Source organism: Brachycentrus maculatus, unplaced genomic scaffold, assembly GCF_059751285.1.
Source record: "Brachycentrus maculatus isolate JH-2025_06_01 unplaced genomic scaffold, ASM5975128v1 h1tg000269l, whole genome shotgun sequence".
Classification (NCBI taxonomy): Eukaryota; Metazoa; Arthropoda; class Insecta; order Trichoptera; family Brachycentridae; genus Brachycentrus; species Brachycentrus maculatus.
In genome coordinates, this window is record NW_028281020.1 from 1,557,363 (window position 1) to 1,576,010 (window position 18,648).

Sequence of the window (18,648 nt, forward strand, 5' to 3'; positions counted from 1 at the left end):
GTACCCTTTTTCATCTTTTTATTCCTACATTACAGAGCACTACTTGCGTTATATATAATTTCAACCTCATTATTTCATCCTATAACCATATACACGCGTTGAAATAGTTGGGACTTCACAACATTTTGAGTGTATCCGAATACTTATTCACAAATCAGGGGTTTAATCCACTCAGGAGTTATTTTCACATTTTTTGACATTTCAACATAGATGAAAAATAATATCTAATATTGAAGGTACAATGGTGAATGTTGCACATGTGTAAAGTGATCACTTAACCGGCTTCTGACATAAACCTTGTAAATACTCAGACTCCCATATTCTTCTTCATCTATGCTGAGATGACAAAAAAATGTATTTGGTACTTATTTATTTCAAACATACTTACTATTTTACTGGAACCAATTTAGGACGAGAGTTGTCTGTCCTTGTTTGTGAAAGTTCAATGTAGGTATAAATTTTAGTAAACATTTTCGTTCAACAGTTTACAGAAAGTATTAATCGCGGTCTATTAGTTTGTAAATGAGGAAGTCTGGTCTCAGTTAGTATATAGATCTTACTCATTCAGAAAAAAATCATAAAATAATGTGCATTGTTTTTTTTTATCCTGATACTCAAACGTTTTACGTGATTCTATAAACGCAAATGTGAAACTAAATTAAAGCTTTCAAATACGTACATACATACGTAAATAATGAATTCGTTATTCACTTAATTCTTGTACGGATGCATTTTCGCCAAATAAAAGTAATTTAAATAAGGCATCAGAAAAATAACTTTCAGGCCTTATCAGAGATCAACAATGCTTAAAGCACTGCACTGAATTGGAGTTAAAGATGAAAAAGGCATCATTATCAAAAACGTTTCGTGGTGGTTTTTATTGTGCGCTTTGTACAGACATTTTCGCGTTTTCTCTTATGTACCTTGTTACAGAAAAAGTTTATTTGAAACATTAATGAAATTTCAGAGCTAATTATTTCGCTGTTTCTTTTTAAACGATTTTGAAATATTATTGGTTGTGTACAGATACAACCCTTAATTGTGCATTCAAGTCGAGTTTTTAATTACTGGAGCCGATTAGCGAGGAGTTTTAGCGTTCCCATCCCATCAATAGTATTGATTTCCCTCGCAAACGTAGCATTCCGTGGGAAGAAGGCATTCGTTTGGAATTCCTAATATCTACAGAATATAATTGATTGGGACCGTTTCACAGTTGAATTCGTAACCGATACAAAATACGTTATCCCCAATAGTAAATAGGCCAACTAACGAACAGACATAAGTATGGTTTTATAAACGATGTCATAAATGGTTTTGCTATTTTTATTTCAAAAAGTCGATCTTGTATAATCAAAAGTCGATCATTGTTAAAGGTTCCCATTAATACATTTATTCATTATCAAAATTTACATTTCGAAATTCATAAAGTGGATCATACTAAAAGGTTATTTATTATTAATACATTGGTTCGTCATCAAAATTGACACTTCGATGTTCAAAAACTCGATCTTGTATGATCAAAAGTCGATTAATACATTGATTCATCATCCAAATTGACATTTCGATGCTCAAAAAGTCGATCTTGTATGATCAAAAGTCGATTAATACATTGGGTCATCATCCAAATTGACATTTCGATGTTCAAAAAGTCGATCTTGTTTGATCAAAAGTCGATTAATACATTGATTCATCATCCAAACGGACATTTCGATGTTCAAAAAGTCGATCTTGTATGATCAAAAGTCGATCATTTTTAAAGATTCCCATTAATACATTTGTTTATCATCGAAATTTACATTCCGAAATTCAAAAAGTCGATCTTGTATCATCAAAAAACGGTCGTTGTTAAAGGTTCCCCTTCAAAAATATTAAACGAAAAAATGAAGTATGAAAAACTGAATTTTAATCAACGAATACTCATATATTGAAGAAATTCGTGCCGATAGCAAATTTTATAATCCATGTTTGGTAAATCATTTATAAGTTACTTGTCTGTCACGAGTCATGCAATCATGTATGCATTATTTCACACTATGCTCGATTGCACGACCTATTTCGTTTATTAATTTATTTATAGCTCTTTCATTTTAAAAATCGTCTAGTTATTTTAAATGCAAAAAATAGCACTCTCCTTTTCATTCATCGTTCACTTTGTAATACCACTTTGAAAAACACTACTTCACTAAAAATTACATTAATTGATTGTCTGTGGATTGTTTTACATTTTAAAACCTTTTTGGACATTTGAATATATAATTTTAAATAGTTACCGTAGGTATGCAACATTTTTGGACTCGCTCAAATACAAAAACACGCCATTTCCATTTTATAATATTCTATTGCTTCTCTCATAACCGCGAGTCTTAATTCATCAAATTAAATTTCATATCCATTATAATTACCTTAGCAGATGTTAAGAACCGCAGTTCTCTGCGTTCATTATGTTCCGCTCTCCCCTTCTCGCGATTATCTCCCTTTAAAGGCAGACTTCCCAGAGCACAAACTTATCTACAACTTCCGACTCACGAATCACCTTCCTGCTTCCTAGTTAACTGCTCGCCTTAACTTGTATACGTGTCGGGAACTATTCGGGCCCCCTATGGATGGAAGTCGGAAAGGTCAAAACTCGTCCCGCAAATGAAATAATACAATTCAGGAACCCTCATTGGAAATTTCGCATTTAACTTGAGCGATATAAAGAGAAACGATTCAAAGACCGAAAATACTTGGCTGATGAATTCAAAGCATCCATCCCTCTACTTGATAATACAGCCATTTATGTATGTCGATACCTCTACAAATTAATGTTGTCACATCTAAAAAAGAATAGAAGTATAAATGTATATATGTAAATATATATATATATATATATATATATATATATATATATATATATATATATATATATATATATATATATATATATATATATATATATATATATATATATATATATATATATATATATATATATATATAAATTTATATATATATATATATATATATATATATATATATATATATATATATATATATATATATATATATATATATATATATATATATATATATATATATATATATATATATATATATATATATATATATATGTATATATATTTGTTACCGTTAAAGTTTGATTGTGTCACTGGCACAAAGTCAAGCTCAAATCTTACACCGTATTCAAGAGATGTTTTATTGGAAAAACACTTGTAATTTGGATTGATGATTTATCTCAAAAACGACTTACATGTTGATGCAACCCCTTCAGCAAATTGTATAACTTTAGTTTTTTTTTACTTTCTTATGTCACCAGTCTAAATATTTCCGTTGATAAATGAAAGCTCAAATTGATATTACCCTATCTCACATACTGACACGACGTGAAATATTCATTTATTTTTGGGCTTAAATTGTTTTTCTTAGGAATACGTTAATTTTCCATCAGTCGTGGGTTAGAACACTTTCGATATGCATCGGCTCTGATTATTACTAGAAAGTGGCATTATTAGTATTACCTGTTGACAGATGCAGGGCTGGTGCGGGGTGCGGGGCGGGGGCGGCGCCCTAGCAGAGGGGGCGCGGCGCCGCCCGGGGCCCCGCCACCATCAGTGCCTCATGATTCACCAACTGAAATATAAAAAATACTTAATTATCATAAGACAGACTAATACCGCTTGTGATTAGTATTTTGCATCACTTTAAGGGTGTGAATTGTGCTGTGGTAGTGGTGCATAGAGTTGTTAGCAGGTACGTCTCGAAACCAATAATAAATTATCTAGCTGAGCGGATGGTATTTTTTTTTATTTTTTTAGTTAAGAGTTTTTTATCATTAAATAAATTTTCTACGTATTTCTACTTTACAATCTTAAAATTAATAACACTGTTTTCTCTAATAAAGAGACTGCTTTTGTGCTTGGAGAAGGACTTAACTTTTTACTTTTTAAACAATAAACATGTTTGTGGGTGATAAAATTTTTGTATTTTTAATGTGTTGTTTTTCTTGGAACAATATGTTTTCAATTCATTTAATTTATTTAATGTTTTTTATTTATTTATTTATTTTATTTCTGCAGGAAGGTTATCGAAAATTTGATTCTCAAATATTTAAAGTTCTGTTGGAGTTGTTAGATATATAATAAAAATAAGACAAAAGATATGTTGAATGTAAAAAAAATCTCAAAAGACTATCTGCATTATAAATATACATATATATATATATATATATATATATATATATATATATATATATATATATATATATATATATATATATATATATATATATATATATATATATATATATATATATATATATATATATATATATATATATATATATATATATATATATATATATATATATATTTATATATATATATATATATATATATATATATATATATATATATATATATATATGAAAATTATAATCATATTGAAATTATTTATTATATCGGACTCTGGATTTTTCACCTTACGCATGATATCAATATAATAGGTGTATGTAACATATATGGCTTTTTCGATACGAAAGAAGATGGAATTCTGAGCATCCCAGGGCTTACGACCTGGCATTTGCATTTGGATAGCTTAAGTGACCACTTTACACACGCTGTGTAACATTCACCATTTTGCCCATTATTTAGCATCCATATTGCATGTAAGAACAATATATCAGCATTAATTCATACGCGACTGGTTATGCAATATATCGCCAGCTTAGTAAAATGTTCATTGAGAAAATCTTAAATAATTAATCGTTTCTTAATAGTATGAAGCTATAAACCGCAGACTCCCCCCTTAAAAGTACAGTAGAACGAGTAATTCGCAAAATAAGCAAAAAAAATGGTAGCTCCCTTAACGAGCGACATTTCGCATAGCGAGTTACAGAGTGAGAGCAAGTCCCTTTTTCACGGCCGGGACTTCCGAGCCAGTCAAAACCAAAAATGTTTCGCTGAACGAGTATGATTCTGGAACGAATTATGCTCGTTATGAGAGGTTCCACTGTATTATACTCTCGAACTAAAGTAGTGCCGTATAGACTAGCACTCATTCAGGCTTACTCCTAAAAGGGTTAAATAGAATAATTTAGTACATAAACCCTGATGATGACAAGGTTCTTGTCAAAACCGGTTGGATAAAGTGTGCCAATAAAAAGTGGTTAAAACAAAGTTGTTTTGCTTTATAAGGATTAAAGAGGAGCTGAAAATCACATTACATGTGCGAGTATGTTAAATCCGATACCCTTCCCTAGTGAACATACCCTATTTATGGATTTTTCTCTCCGCCTGCCCTAGCGGAAAATGGTGTAATCGCTGCTAGTTAGCCGGTTAAAAATATAAAATGTTGATAGAGGTTGACCCAAATAAATTACACTTGTATATTTTATTAACTGAATCCCTCGAGCCACCAGGCTCGCATCACACGAAAAATATTTATTTAGAGAATATTTTCCTTCTCTCAGAACCGTCATTAGTTCTGAGCGATCATTATTTACTCTGAGTGGGAGAGAGACGCTGGTAGTGGATAAAGTAGAAAGAACAGGGATGAAGAATTAGAATTGGAGACGGCTGAAAATCGTCTAGGAGCCCAGCACTTAGTTTTGTGTAAATCAGTATAAATATAACGTATACATTAGTATATAAGTATATATATATATATATATATATATATATATATATATATATATATATATATATATATATATATATATATATATATATATATATATATATATATATATATATATATATATATATATATTTATATATAAATATATATATATGTATATATATATATATATATATATATATATATATATATATATATATATATATATATATATATATATATATATATATATATATATATATATATATATATATATATATATATATTTATATATGGGGAAATAATGTCAAGTATGAAAAGGAGAATAGCAGTAATAGTTAGGGCACTCGGTGTCGCATATCCATACTCGTACTAACTTAACAATTTTAACGCCAACTTTTATAACACTTTTGAGAAGAAGCGAACATTATGTTAGTTTAAAAAAAATACACCCAGCATAATATACCACAGAGGCCTGCATTCTATATAGGCAGAAAAGCATTGCCTACTCTGGATTACTCTAGAAACACGACCAATGCCTACTATACCTTATTCTTACCCCACCCTACTGCCAACCCTAATTTAAAACTCTATGCACGCTACTGCATATACCATATACAATTATACATACTTTGCGAATTGTCAAATCGGTGAAACTTAAAAAAAAAACTAAATAACTAACCATCACGCCGCTTCCCCGCAGGGGTAGGCAGAGAGAATCGAACGCCACACCACTCTGTCCTTGCAAACATTCTTTGCCTCTTCTACATTCATGCATCTCCTCATACATACCCGACGATTATTACGACTCCTGACCCGGCCGCTTTCAAGTATTTGACATACCTGATTGTGCCAAGTTTTCCTCGGTCGTCCTCTGCTTCTTTTTTCAACTACATTCGCCTCATAAATTTGTTTAACCGTTCTTTCTTCACTCATACGCTCCACATGTCCAAACCATCTCAACACACCTTTCTTAATTTTATCGATGATGCTTATCTCAGCCTTACATTCTTTCCTTATTTCATCATTCGAACATCTATCAAACATCGTTTTGCCACACATTCGTCTGAGGAATCGCATTTCAACTGCATTCAGTCTGCTTTCATCCTTCTTTTGCCAACTCCATTCAATAAATCAATACTCCTTGGTCAAAAAAGTAAAAAGCTGAAAATAATTATTCAAGAAGAGCAATATTATCGTTCGCCACAAAAATACGTATTGTATGTCACGGTTTACTCATTCAACATTAAAAAAGGCATAAACTGTTTCATTTTATTTAAATTCAACCATAAACCGGCTCATACAAAAGTATCAAAGAAAGCATTTATAATACTCAGATAACTTCCATCTTATTGGCCGTAATATCATTATTATTGTAAATACATAATAACTTATTCAACATTCCAATTTGATGCTTTCATTCCCAATTTGCCTTCATTATTTTTTCTCAAAGGGAATTCTGTCTCTCAATATTTCAGTTTATTTCAGAAGACGAGTTTCATGTAAATTTATTACTTGGTTTCAGAATATCAAATGTGAAATATTACAGCATATGCCAATTTAATCTCTCGTATAATAATGTATTATATTGTTAATAATTATTTTCCATCCAACCATTGTTAATATCGTCAAGTCTTTGTAACACACAACTGCTCAAATATTATATTATTAATACAGCCCTTATTTCAAAATTGTTTTGACGTTAATCATTATCTAACCCCTATCCGCACAGAACCGAAAAGAGTACAAGGTTGAATCGATGCAGCGTTAGCTTGCTCGTTAACTTTATGAAGGTAAGGTAAAACATTATCAAAATAGGGTATCATTACTACAATAATCATACATCACAATTAATATACATATTTATATATTTTTCAATTTTTTAAACAGCATATCTTACTGCTATGGCAGCGCCATCTATTCAAAGTAAAAATCAACACACTCATTTCTAAATGTTGCCATAACAAACAGTGTACTTCTTGACAGCTGCTGTCTGTCATTTGTCATTTTCAATTTTCCCGAACGCACTGTCGTTTCAAAGATATTTTATATTTTCATTAGTTCGTTAGTATTGCGAAATTAAAGATATCAAAAATGTGTGTTTCCTATTTTCTTCCTTTTCCATTTAACCAGACTGTGCCACAGCAACTCGTAAATATCTTCTCTCCTCTGAAGAATAATGAAAAATTCGTACTTGTGCTTATTCATCTGATTTTCAGCTAATATATATCAATACAATATGCGAATAACCGCCTGCAATGACCTCTATTTAAAATCCATAAATAGAGGTCTTTGCCTGAGACCAAATACACCTCTAAACGCCTCCACATTTCTCTCGTTTCCTTTCTTTTGTGAGTGTCTTATAATTTTCGTGTAAACTTAAAGTTAAACATACCTATACATTACTACAACTATGTACAAATAATATAAAGAAGCGTAACTGGAAATCATATCAGAAAAGCAGTTCCCATTTCAAAGGTCTCAGATATTGAAGAAATCAATGTGGTATACAAAATGATACGATTGAGTAAGGACACTGTCCTCCCAATTTTTATTTCTATTGGCTAGTTGGATTAGGCTAAGTTAGAGGCTGTCTATCTAATATTTTGATAGCACCACAGATTGTACAAGAGCACTTTAAACAATTAAATCTCCTTTAAGTAGGTACTGCAACAATTTACGAATTTCGCTAAACTTTGAAATTTTAATAGGTTGTTTGATTTCGTAAGAAATAAAATAGGGGATGACTATCCGCTTATTCTCTTTTATTACCATTCGTTAATCGTTTTAACTTCAATACATTTGGCAAATATTTGTAAACCTTTAAATAAATTAACTAATTTAGCATATGGTAACAAGGCACGTATGGTTCATACTTCGTTCGAAGATATCTGAAGTAGGAACTTTGGAAAGTTTTAATCGTCTCAGGTCCTAAGCGTTTCATGCGCGACCTTCGGATTATTGATTTCCCGCTAAATTCTACTTTTATTTACATACAATGGTCCCATTTCCACCCCTTCATGTTACTTCATACCAATAATTATCTTTTTTTATATATTGCCACGGACGCGTAATCTACACGCTGTTAAGTTTGTACTGTTTTTTTTAAGTAACTTTTTTCATAAAAATTACTCCACAAAATGTTTAATTTGTGCTATTAACATAATCAATTTGAAAGCGAGTTAAAACTAAAATTTAATATATAATTTACGTTACTTAGTTACGTTTGATTTTTTTTAAGGATACTGATTGTTTTAAATCCGTTAGATTAAAGAAGGAAACAAACGTAGGTAAAATAATTTGGAAAGAATCTCACATACATAAATAGAATCTCCAGGGTGTCGATTCTAAAGGTAAGTCAATGCATTGATTCCGTAGTGTGGGTAACTTTGACTTTACTTCTATTCTGTAAATAACCAATTTTTCTTATTTGTTATCTTAAACTTCTCCTGGTCGATGACTAGATTCAAAATTATAGAAATAAATGTACAGAAACAAGGTAAAATTAACTACACTACGTTCTTAGAAATAGCAACTTAATTTTCTTTATACTCAGGTAACATTTGAAGTAAGTAATTAATTGCTTTTTTTTTCAAACACCGTTTTCGTATTGAAAAAATAAGTTTTTCTTTAAAATAAATACTTATTTGGTTTTGAAAAATTCAGTTACTGAAAGGTAATGAGTTATAAAAAAAATCAATAGATATTCTAAAAAACAATCAAAAATTGGGCGTGACCCGACGACCGGCTCTATGCGTTGCCGGAGGCCAACTGAGTTTTATTTATGCGAGTTTGCCCGTTTAACGCATTATCCATCTATTGTAATCGACGACAGGCAATGTTACATCACGTGAATTATAAAACCCCTTATTGATTTATTTGTTGACGTTCGACAATGTTTTATGAGTGTTTGTTTCGTGAATAAATAAAAACAAACCAGAATAGTATAACACATGTATAAGCATACTGAACCAAGAGTTTTAAAGAGACACATATTTATGAAAGAATATGCCTCTACCCTGAACGTAAATGGGTACTAAAATATTCAATATATGCATGTTTAAAAATTAATTAATATAGATGATCATACATTGGCAGAATGGTAAATGGTACACAAATTAATAAAGTGATCACATGAGCTTGTCGATGGCAGATCGTCAACCCTTTAAACGCCCACAACTTCACCTTCCTTTTTTTTTATAAATTACTTCTCTTTGAGACATTTATAATACATCTTTATTTCTATTGCAACATATTACGGGAAAATTAAAGATATCAAATCGCCAAAAAGGTATGAATTAATGATAAACCAAATTGATGTTCTTTATATCATCACATTTTTATTTTATATTAATACTAAGAAGATTTTATATTTTTTACTGGAAATCCTAATAATTAAATTGTAAACCGTCAGGGATTAAAATCTTTGTGTCCTTGATTTTATATAGAAATTACAAATATGATTCCCTCAAGGAATAAATCTTTTATTTATCTTTTGAAAAGATTTTGGCGTATTCAAAAAATATATTATATTAAACACTAGATAGAATGTAAAAGCTCTCTTGTGCAAATCATTGACTTTTTTAATGGACCTCTTCTAAAATACATGCTTTTATACGTCGAAAATTTAAAAAAAGTTTCTTGCAGCCAAAAATAAATTCTTTTGCACACTTAACAATGGTTTTATGGAAATCATCCTTCATGAGACGGAATGCTGAAAAAATATATTGAATAAACTCAGAAGTAACGTCTTACATAAATGATCAGTAATGTTTCAGCATTTGGGATGTAAAAACTAACATCAATATTGGACAGACTATGTCTTTCTTTTATTATGTGATTTAACGTTAGATGTATTAAAAAAGTTTTTAGAAAACCAAAGTACCAAAAAAACATCAGGTGTTATCAACTGTTTGAATAAAAAATATTCAGCAAATTAAATAATAATGAAAATATATAAATGGACCATTTTTCTGAAAATATCTTTGAACATACATAACAAAGACGATCGTTTTTGTTGAGAGGCGAAAAGGGAACTGTGACTTTTAGGGAATATAATGTGTTTTTTTAAGTAAATATGATTATTCAATATGGACAAAATGGTGAACTTTTTGGAGTATAAAGTAATCACTTAACATTGTTTTTACAAGACTTAAGACTAAAACAAATTTTCAGCCCTATAAACGTGTAAATAATCCTTTAAAATATGTATGTATACGATCCCAAAATTAGTGCACGAAATTACTTTGTAGGTTCTCTAAATATTGTAAATATAAACATTTGCTCAAAATGTGTAAACTTAATGTATTAATCTATGTTTTATTTTAAATGAATTTCGAGAAATCTCGATTTCAATCTTTTATTTATTGAATTTTATTGCGTTATTTATTGAAAAAATATTATGTCAATGAAAAAATCAACACAAAAAGTAATGATAATTAAAAGAAAAAGTACTAACAGTTTATTTTATTTTAATTCTTATTTTAACATTACGATTCATAAGCACAAAAAAAACATTAACCTTCAAAATTAATAACATCTTCTTATTTTTTCAAAAAACCCCGTAGACACAAAACATCAATGTTTAAAGCAAGTCCCATTAGTTTACGTGTCATTGTTGTTAATTAAATAAATATATATGAAAATAAAAACATATTCAACTCACCACAAATATATGAAGATCAATGACCGGAGTTTTAAAAATTAATCCCAAACCTGACACTAACACTGGCTTAACAGCAAATCACTTCATTTCGTTTTAAGTACAAATATTCATATCAGCGGTTAAACTCGTTTAATTTTTCTAAATGATCTAATTACTAAAATCTCGGTTATAAATAATCATTCAAATTGAAAACAGTTTTCATTATGGTAACAAATACAACTTAATTCGTAATCGATCCAACAATATTATTAAAAAGTCATAATTAATACGCGTTTAATAACTACGCTCCGTGTATATTAAGCGTCAAATATTTACTGAATAAAAATTGTATCCTGGAAAACCAAATAGTTTTCAAAAAAACTACGACAAGGCAGTTTCATGACGCAAGGCATACACATATAAATTATATTTACCGATATACGACGTGATCGTTGGCGTCTTTATGATGTTTACATAAAAACGTAAATCCCTTTAAGATAAAGGTCGAAGGTTGTAGATAGACTACATGTATAACAGTGGGTCAGATTATATTACATATTTGTGTACTATAAAGTTACGAGGCTTACGTCTTAAAAATAAGGAAGAAACAAGTGAAAACGAAAACTCCTCAACTTGTATTGCTTAATGAGTCATCTCCTCTGGCATACTTTAGGACTTATCAACAAATGTACTAGTATATTTTAATGGAAAACAACCGAGCTTTTATGTTTAATGCAGAAATCCTCATAATAATCTCTATTAATGGCACGGAATCCCTTAAAACCTAGCGGATCTCGCCAATATCGGCCTGCCTCGCGGAAAACCCAAAATGGCTACCCATTTTCCTGAAAGAAAACACTGCCCTCCGACACGCTTAAACCGAGTTTACATCCCGAATTACGACGTAATTTGAAAATAAATATATGAAGGATCGATTATCGGTCATATTTATTTATATTTTACGTACAATTATCACTTATTAGCGTTATTACCACAGTCACAAGAGGGCACAGTCGGTGATGCGGGTCGCGGTATTTACGTCACAAATCACTGATTTCCGTGGCTCTTTCGCGGGGCTCCGCGCTATGGTTTCGAGTCCTTTATCTCCGGATAGTCGGGGATTCGTTCAGGGTGCCATTTTGTGTGTTTTTTTAGTCTTTGACGTGTATATAGCGCGCGACGGATCCGCCGACGGCAGCGGAGAAGAACTGGGGTGCGCGCTGCTCGCACGGCCACCCGCCAACATGGCTGCCACGCAGACGCTCGATACGGCCGCAGGGGCGGACCGCCGATAAACCAACCCTTACCGCCTGGGCCCGTTCTGTTACCCGACTCTGCGGACCAATTCTATTCCCTTAATCGGTTACTTCATCCACTCAATTCAAAACACATTCATCCGGCATCAAATATTTATTATATGTCAATATTCGTAAAATATACAAAAGTATGTAATAATTATAAGTTGTATTTATGTTAAATGATATCTCCCCTACTAGATGATATTTTGCTAGCACAACAGAGTTTTTTTGTTTGGCTTTACGAATATTTCTCATTTTTAATTCCGATAAAGTTACAAACCACAATATTCTTAAAGGGGGATGAACGATTTGAAAAAATCAGAAATATATTTGAATTTTCCTTTTCTTCTCTTAAAAAGAAATATGTAATTTTTTATTTAAAAAGACGGATTTAGATTAAATTTAAATGAAAATATTTTTTTATTATCGTCAGACACTGGTGCCCAATTCGTGTCTATTCTTCCCAGTCCTGGGTCAAGTTTAAGGTTGAGTTTAGAGAGGATCCTGTCAAATATATTTTAAGTCAGTTCATCTTGTTGGAGACCTTCCACTTGTTCATTCACCCTCTCTCGTCCCTGTGACCACCAGCTTATTGATACTCTCGCCATTCCATCTGGGGATTTTCCCAAATTCGTAAGACTCGTGCTTGTTGTGAACTCTTTCGATTACTGATAGTTCCTGAAGGATGGAGACGTTTGCACGTCTTGCAGTTCTAAGAATGAGCTTTTCTCCAACACCACATTTCGAAACATCCAACATGTCATTCTTGGATGAGTCATCATCCAATGTGACAAAATAAAATTTTACAAGAGAGCGAAATCAAGTTCATACTATTTATTTACTATTTAAGAGGCTCATTACTAGAAATAGGTATCAAATTGTGATAGAGTGGGTTCGAACCGAGAAACTCTGACTTAAGAGTGACACTAACCACGGGACCACAACCCGACACCCGACAATACTTATTTCCAAGAAGCCAATTTCACAAATTATTTTTTTCATAGAGTATAAAAATGACAACATATTTTAAATTTAAATAAAATTAAACATGTAACATTTATTTTACATGTGTTACAATATGAAAAAAGGCATTGGAGGCAATGTTCTTTTTTGAAATGTTACTATGTTACATGAGAGTTTTTTTATTGAATACTTATCGTATTGTGAAAATTAACTTCTTCTCTGTCTTTATTTTATACATTTTAAAATCAACAACTTTGAGAAAGAAAATGAAAATTGTCCTCCAATGTGCCAATTCAAAAAAATGCTTTATTCATATTTTTGACCTGACTCGTTTTGTAAACCCCCCAATATGCTAATTATTACATAAATAAATATGTTTTCATACACACACCATCTGAAATACATATTTTAAAAAACAAACCTCCTATATGATGTCTCCCAGGAGTATGGAGAGATATATCACATTCGTGGTTTGTTTTTCAAAACCTTTCATTAAGTGATAGATACCACATTAAAGAGTATATAAATAGAACGATTCAGTTCAATGTCAAATACAAGAATATTAAAAAAGGACTTGCCGATATTCCTTACGTTATTTCTATGTCCATAAAATAGATTAGACTTTTAATACTAATAAAATGTAATAATAGAATATTGAAGATAAGTTTTCATAATTTACTCTCCACTATTTATTGAAAGCTCTCCCCGCATTCTTAGATCTGACACAGAAGCATCTAGGCTTCCTGACTTTCTCTTGCAAAGAAATTGTTTTTTGTTTTATGAACTAAGTTGCGAAATTTATAGAAAATTTGAAAACAAAATTGTATCCCGATTTCACATTAAAAGCTTTCAATATCACTTCTAGAATTGTCTCAACACTACACAGGCAGTGAAAAGGGTTAGTGGTTAGCTAGTTCAGTTAGTAAGCTAGATCCAAATCCAAAGACCAGCACAACACAGTCACAGTGCAAAGACATTTGAAGAAAATGCTCAGTCATCTCATTTCCTACTCAACCATTATTCATAGAACACTCTCTCTATCATTCATGGTTTACTTTGTATAATATCACTTTAATAGTTAGAATTTAGTATTACACAAAGTGAACAATGAATGACGATAGGGAGAGTGTTATATTACCATACCACAAAGTAAACAATGCTTTTAATATACAAAATAGATTGTTAATAATTTTTTAAACAAAACATTACCCACTAACGTAATTGAAATATTAAAAATTAAAAAAAAACAATGGGTGTACAATAAATTCATACTATTTAAACATTTTTTGATCAAACTTTATAAACATGTGTAAATATGTTTTAAATAATGCTTTTAATATACAAAATATATTGTTTATTTTATAAAATTGAATACTTGAATGTATAATTAACCACTTTAATGAGTTTTATTTATAAATACGACTAGTTGCGAAAACTAACAGATGTTTTCATTTTCTGGTACAAATTAAAACTAACGAAAAAAAATGTCATTCCACAAAGTTAATGCCGAATCAATAAATAATATAAATATATTGTTCATAGACACTCTATTACGGAATTTGCTGTTTACAGCGAGCAGTATGAAGGGATTGCTACGAAGAGATGGATAAAATATTTTTTTTTTCCCTTTGGGGGTCAAGGGATCTTGCATCCCTTATGTCACCGCGACCATAGCAGGTCGCGGTGACATAAGTGTATTGTGACTTCCCTCTGTATTACAGCTCACTGCCAAGACTTACATGAATCATGTAACTCATGACCTGTATTGGTGGTAGGAGCTTCACCTTCTCGGAGTCCAGTAGAAGTCCTCCAAGGATGTGACTTCGTTTGTGAGCGAGTGCGTCACAATTGTAAAGAATGTGGATTGGCGTTTCGCTATCCTCCATACAAAATCTGCATACTGGGGAGTCATGAAGAGAGATGGATAATATTAATATTTTGTATAAAATGTGCAGATCCGCGCCTGTGTTAGCGCGTGCGCGCTGTCGAGCTACCCCCTGCCGCCCTTCGCCCTCCGCCCGCCCAGCGCCTGAATCAGCAGGCGACCTCTCAGCGCGACGGTTGTACCCATTCAATTCCCCATCGCTGGTCACTCCACATCGCCCACTTCACTAATTGTCTCGCATTCTTCCCTCTGGACCTGCCTAGAAGCACCAGACTGTGGCTAAATCAAATCCTGCTGTAAACAAAGGCCACCCCGTAGCGCGTAGCACATAAAATATTGTATAATTAAAATGCAACATTGTTTTAAAATCCCTTTAAATATTTTATCATAACATAATTATAATTTCTACCGGTTTCAAAGCTAACCGCTTCTTTGTCAAGTATTAATCAGTCTTGATAAAGAAGCGGTTAGCTTCGAAACTGGTAGACATTATAATTATGTTATAATAAAATATTTATAGTGATTTTAAAACAAAGTTACATTTCAATTATAAAATGGAAAATCACAAAGTTAGTGCTCCAAATATAAATTGAATTATACATAAAATGTTGTTTCTAATACGGATTTTATTTTCTTTAACCCTTATTAAAATATCTTCGCTTGTAACTTTTTCCATCCAGTTAACTTTTTCTATCGTTCTCCAATACCACAAACAAGTACTTTAATATTTGTTTTTCCTTTTAAATGTTTGCTTAGTTTCACTATTATTCAGGTTGTGGTCCCGTGGTTAGTGTCGCGGACTCTCGAGTCAGAGTTTCTGGGTTCGAACCCACCCTACCAGAATTTGATACCAATTTTTAATAATGTGCCGCTTAGGCTCACAGAGTATGAAATTGAAGTATTTTTGTGAATAGTAAAAACAAATTATATCTCTTTTAAAAAAATAACATAATTGACAGATATTATTTACAAATATCAAAATTCAACTGTCAACAAATTCAATAAGTATGTTTATTATTTTCTCATTTTTTAACATAAAGTAAGTTTCTGTTCTACTATTACATATATATATATATATATATATATATATATATATATATATATATATATATATATATATATATATACATATATATATATATATATATATATATATATATATATATATATATATATATATATATATATATATATATATATATTTATATATATATATATATATATATATATATATATATATATATATATATATATATGTATATATATATATATATATATATATATATATATATATATATATATATATATATATATATATATATATATATATATATATATATATATATATATATATATATATATATATGTAATAGTAGAACAGAAACTTACTTTATGTTAAAAAATGAGAAAATAATAAACATACGTATTTATATGTATATATATATATATATACATATAAATACATATACTGTATACATTAATTTAAAAAATTATAAACACAATTAACTTTTTTTGCAGAGACCCACCAAGCCACCTAATGTGTCTTGTCGGCGGAGTTCATTTTACATATGTTTTTTCATTGTTTTTATATATTTTTACCTAGTATACACACAAACCCTTATCCGCACCCTATGGTGCATAGGACACTGCATCATATAAACGCAGTGTTATTACGATCGTTAACACTCGAAGGAAATGTGATCAGCCCTCTGCTACAGGTACCAGTCAAGGATAATATTGAATTAATATCATCGTGAAAAATCGTTTTTATTTATTTAACCCCCCCCCTCCCCACTTGGGAATCGAACCCGGGACCTCCATTACGGTAGCTAAACGTGCTGACCATTACACTACGGAAGCGGACTTTGATTTTAGATATTATTTACAAATATCAAAATGAAACTGTCAACAATTTCAATAAATATATTTGACCTTTAAGAAATTTTAAGGCGAAATAAAGTATTTGGTGTCAGGATTTTTAAAATATTTTTTACATCTCTTCTTCCCCTTCATCTTCTTATCTGCTTCTTGTGGCCTGCTTTAAGGGGGATTAGCCTCCTGCGATGTCGATTTCCAGCTGACAATCCATCTCTTTGGTGGTCTGCCCGGGGGTCATCTACCTTGGAGTTGGCCGTGCAGTGCGGTTTGGGGAATTATGGATGGTTCTATTTCATTAAATTCACATTTTGTATTTTTTAAACTATCTCAAATACAAAATATAACACATATGACCATATGATTTTTCCGATTCCTGACCTAACCAATTTCAAGTATTTAAATTACTTGATCACTCCAAGTTTTCCTTGGTCTTCGTATGCTCCTATTTTCTACTACATTCACCCAAACACACATATTTGTTTTATCGGTCTTTCCTCACTCATTCGCTCCACATGTCCAAACCATCTCAACACGCCTTTCTTAATCTTATCTATAATGCTTATTAAGTCAGCCGTTTATTTTTGCTTATTTCACCATTCGATCATCGTTTTGCCGCACTGATAATGAAGGATTTGATACTTATTTAAATATGTTTTTAACGCTAACGTAGATTTTTTCCTTGACCTCCACAATCGAAGACCATTCTAGATAGAATTTTATAAAAAATTATTATTTGCAGTCCTTCATATTTATGTGAAAAATTTAATTTCTTAAAGGGCTTCGCACTTAAAAAAAACAATTAAGACAAATCGCTCACTCCTTTCAAGAACGTCATAAATCAAAAATCGTCAATTTTCAGTTGTGCATGTTTTCGGAATGCCCAGAAAATGTACTATAGTACAGCAAAAGCGGCATATTTTTAACTTAATATTTACCCGCTACAGGGCAGAAAGTGTTTTTTTTGCATTTTGAAGAATAGGTATTGTTTAAGTATTTTTTTAAATATACTAAATATTTTTCAAATGGAGAAAAAACATTCAAATTTTACCTAAAAAGATCTGTTGCACAGTAAAAAGTTCTATAAGTGGCTTGATATTTATTTTTAATACCTTGTATTATATTGTTAAACTTTAAAAACGTTCTACTGAAAAATCAAGTTTTTTTTATTAATGACGTTCTTGAAAGGAGTGAGTGAAATGTTACCTAGGTTTTGAGAAAAATAAGTTGGGATTTATTGTTTTTTTTTTCTTTATTTAAAATTATTTTCAATATCACAATATATTATAATTACAAGTACAAAAAATATAATATTAATACAATAGATATTGTCAGACATAAAATTTGATTAAAAGTACTCAAATAAAATA

At 30.7% G+C, this 18,648-nt stretch overlaps 1 protein-coding gene across 1 annotated transcript in view; it reads right to left on the bottom strand.

Moving 5' to 3' along the window:
• The window catches only part of LOC148305565 (inactive rhomboid protein 2-like), a 262,551-nt gene extending 250,139 nt beyond the window's left edge, over positions 1-12,412 (bottom strand). The window contains exons 1-3 of the mRNA XM_088266450.1: positions 12,250-12,412; positions 11,279-11,432; positions 3,519-3,630 (exon numbers count right to left, since the gene is read on the bottom strand). The gene's annotated coding sequence lies outside the window, so the exon portion shown is untranslated. The remainder of the gene's footprint in view (positions 1-3,518; positions 3,631-11,278; positions 11,433-12,249) is intronic.
• Positions 12,413-18,648: the final 6,236 nt, after the last annotated feature.